Source organism: Centroberyx gerrardi, chromosome 8 (assembly GCF_048128805.1).
Source record: "Centroberyx gerrardi isolate f3 chromosome 8, fCenGer3.hap1.cur.20231027, whole genome shotgun sequence".
Lineage (NCBI taxonomy): Eukaryota > Metazoa > Chordata > Actinopteri > Beryciformes > Berycidae > Centroberyx > Centroberyx gerrardi.
In genome coordinates, this window is record NC_136004.1 from 1,700,148 (window position 1) to 1,704,750 (window position 4,603).

A 4,603-nucleotide genomic window follows, 5' to 3' on the forward strand; every position below is an offset into this window, starting at 1 on the left:
CTGGCACATTTTACTCTTGACAGCATTGGAACAGACTTTCCTTCATCTATTCAGACATTAGGCAGAGCAGGCAGTCAGCAAAGGTTTGTCTCAGCTGAGAGACCTGGGGCCTCATTTATAAAACATTGCGTGCGCACAAAACTGGCCTGAAAAGTGTGTGCACCACTTTCCACGTAGATTTTCAGATTTATAAAAAACTTTGCGTGAAAATGTGTGCACCGTCACGGAAACTTTGACCCATGCGTGCACACATTTTGGAGACAGTGGGGAACGGTGACTTAAATGGCAAAGTAGTGAAATGAGGTAAAAAAAAAAAAGTCATTTACACTCAGTTAAGGCCAACTCCACATCAACTTAGAAAGCCCTCTAATAGTAATATTCATTGTTGGAAGAACGTCAAGGCTACAGCTAAATAGCATCTTTGTTGCTTTAGTTTGAAAGCCGATCATTTGTCCAAAAAGCATCTAGGCCTGTATGTCATTATAGGCTGACATGGTGTGGATTAGTCTCAAGTAAGTACATTACAGTCTTTTAGCAGAGCCCCAATTTGTCACAATTAAATCCGACAATTCAACGTGCTAGGCAGTAGGCGTAGCCGTCCTCTTCAGCCAGCTGTTCACCACCGGTCACACACTGTCTGATCCCCCGAGTCAGACAGTGAGAATAAAGAACTTGTCTATGTGTTTTTATTCAAATCAAATGAATGTGAAATGTTGAATGCGTGGTTACGTTCACTCTTTCCAACAAGACTAGGTAGACCTAGTGCAAGCCGGGCCTCCTCTTGGCTTTCGCACCCTAGTATAATACGTGTTCTGTACTGCCCTCTGCATTTTAGTGATATACTACGTGTGGTGGCCTGCAAAACCCTTCACATGGTGAAAATTGGACATGTTTTAATTTTATATTTTGATTTTGAGTTTTTTAATCTGTTATGTGTCTAAAAGTAAAAAGTGAGAAAAATGGCTTTAAACATTCCACAACATTACATTTCCTCCAGTGCCGTTCCACCAAGTTAGTCTATAGGAGAGTGTAAGGAACAAACACACCAGCACTGAAAACAAATGCAGTACGATTTGTTTTCCTCAACAACATTCTTGGTCACTTCCTTACAGCAATCTGAAATCATAGGATTGTCTTAAGTGTGTGTCTGTGGATGTCCTTTACACCTATCGGACACCTATCTATCTTTGCTTTAGTGGTGAGAAGGTAAACGGGAAGAAGGCAAAAATAGAATGGAGTAACAAGTGAGGCTATATAGTCAAAGTGAATTTGTTGAAATGAAAAAGGATCAGTTATCTGTGCCTTCCAGTAAAGCTTTTCATTAGTTTTTGCAATAAGTTGTTAACATCAGTAACCGGGGAATAAAGTACGGTGGCCCTGAGGGTCAAAACCAACAACATTTCACAAAACACAACAACATTTCACAAAACAAATTAACATTTCACAAAACAACAACATTTCACAAAACACAACAACATTTCACAAAACACAACATATCACAAAACACAACATTTCACAAAACACATTTCAAAAAACAAATGAATGTTTCACAAAACACATTTCAGAAAACAAATGAACATTTCACAAAACACAACATTTCACAAAACAAATGAACATTTCACAAAACACAACAACATTTCACAAAACACATTTCACAAAACAAATTTACATTTCACAAAACACAACATTTCACAAAACACAACAACATTTCACAAAACACAACGGCAAAAGAGAAAACAATTCAACATTTTACAGAAAACGGAAAAGGTAGGTCCTTTCTTTGTTGTTACTGATTGGATGTATTCGTTGTCACTCAAGGTAACAGGAAGTGGGACCTGGGGCCTATACTACGAAGCAAGTTCAACAAAGGATTTACCTATCCAGCTATGAGCGCGTTCACATGAAAGAGGCAGGGTGTGTAACAAATAGCCAATCACTTGCAACATGGACAGATCCAGATCAGACAATTCGGATAAGATAAGATGGAACTACTGATCCCCGTGGGGAAATTAGATAGTTGTGCAGCAAAAGTAATATGATTCAGCGGGGAAAAGGACATAGAATATAAGCGCAAAACTATAAAAATAAGTAATAGCCTAAAAATAGGCGAAAATAATAAAATAGGCTAATCAAACAATAAAAGCCATAAACAATAGACCTAATTATAGGATGATATAAGCCCTAATATTTCCTGCTGACATTTTCAACATGGGTATCGGAAAGAAATGGATAGCTACTAACATTGGGTTCTTCTCTCAAGAAGAACAAATTCTTATAATGAATTACTGTCAGCATTACAAAACATAACCGCGAAAAGTAAAAGTTGTTTCTGCTTCCAAGGCTAGAGAGGATTACTGGAGGAACTGCCCCGTCATTAGGACACAGTGGGCATATTTTTCATTGATAAAATAGTTTGTGGACACATTGAGGCTGTAAAAAGATTTTCTATTCATAAAGTCGGCCTCATGTTCTTCGGGGCTGCGGTAATGGAATATGAATAGCCGACATTGAACCAAACACTGTTGGGAATCCAATTAAATAAAGTCAGTGCAATTAATATATACATATGCAAAGCTAGCTCGCTAACCCCAAATCCTGCTTCGTAGTACAGGCCCCAGAGCAATGGCTCTGAGAGATGCGTTCCGCTGGTTCAAATTAACAGAAAATAAAGCTTCCGGTGTTTAGCCTTCAAAATAAAAGCGCAATATTTTAAACATGTATAAATACTGTTTTAAACTAATTTGTATTTAATCATCAAATTCAATAAGTGAACACCCATATTAATGATTGATGTCAAAATAATAATGAAAAATGCTATAATATGTGCCATTTTTAACTATAAACGCTGCATATATTACACTTTCTGACATTTTTGACTAAATTGGACACTGTACAGTTTACCTTTTAGTGTAACTGCACAGGTTCTATGTCAAAACACTCCTGCAGACCTGAACTTTCACACACACTAATATTTAGGCCCAAATAGTTTAAGAAAAGTCATGACAGGCCCTCAAAGTCAGCCATACTCTAACACTGTGACATTTGTAGAAAAAAGTATCTAAGACACACATTTGAAACACACACAATAGTCTCAAGTCAAGTCTTTTTCACTCAAATCTTTTTTTTTTTTTACAGTTTTCAATTTTACTGGTTTCAATGGCAGGTGTGACTGAAAAAAAGAAATGGGACAAATTAGATATAAATACATAAATAATAAATACACAGCTTGGACCTAAATGATAGTGTGTAGAGAAAGTACAGGTCTGTTAGAGTGTTTTGACATAGAACTTGTGCAGTTACAATGTAAGGTAAACTGTACAGTGTCCACTTTATTCTACAAATGCCACATTATTACAGTATGGCTGACTTTGAGGGCCTGTCATGACTTTTCTTTAACAGCTTGGGCCTAAATGTTGGTGTGTAGTGAAAGTACACATCTGCAGGAGTGTTTTGACATAGAACTTGTGCAGTTACTCTAAACTGTACAGTGTCCAGTCAGAAATATCAAAAAGTGTAATACATGCAGCATTTATAGTTAACAATGGCAGATAATATGGCATTTTTCATTATTATTTTGACATCAAACATTTATATGGGTGTTCACTTATTGAATTTGACGATTAAATACAAAGTAATTGGTTTAAAACAGTATTTATACATGTTTAAAATATTGCGCTTTTATTTTGAAGGCTAAACGCCAGAAGCGTTATTTTCTGTTAATTTGAACCAGCAGAACGCATCTCTCAGAGCCATTGCTCTGGTCCCACTTCCTGTTACCTTGAGTGACAACGAATACATCCAATCAGTAACAACAAAGAAAGGACCTACCTTTTCTGTGAAATGTTGAATTGTTTTCTCTTTTGCTGTTGTGTTTTGTTAAATGTTGTGTTTTGTGAAATGTTGTTGTGTTTTGACCCTCAGGGCCACTGTAATAATGTGAGTGGATGTAGTGATCATCTTTCTGTGGACATGACTGATGGATCTGACACGACCAGCAGCTACCTGTAGCTTCGCTCATAGTAAGTGACTCTGTCTTACCGCTTGTTTAGCCTGGTAAGACCATCCTGATCACGTGACCGCACATTCTGTTTCGCTCCACGGATCAGTCTGGACTTCTAGCCGCCAACATCGATTTCAGTGGGCGGGGGTACTTGCCTTGACAAACTCCTTCAGCCAATCAGCGAATCCAAATTCAAATCCACACGGAAGAACGGCGAAAATGTCTTTTCCGCCGAGAAACTCCACTAGTGCATACTCTTGTTCTTGTTTAATTGTTGTTATTGAGCCTATTTCTGCAATAACTGCACTTATGGCTGTGTTTACTCTACTAACGTTAACATTACCGCTCGTTGCTTCGGGAGATGCCATTACTGTTTTGCCAGTGGCGGCCTGTATTTCACGTGATCAACTACGACGCAGTCCCAGATTGGCCCGGTTACATTGTAATTTCAGGAAATCGATGTGGGCGCCTGGAAGTCCAGACTGACACAGTCAGACTGAGTCTGACTGCTCCACATGAGAGGAGCCATGTGGAGCAGTCAGTCTCAAAACGAGGGCAGACAGTACCGGCTAACTTGTTTTCCTAGCCAACTACCCTTCACAA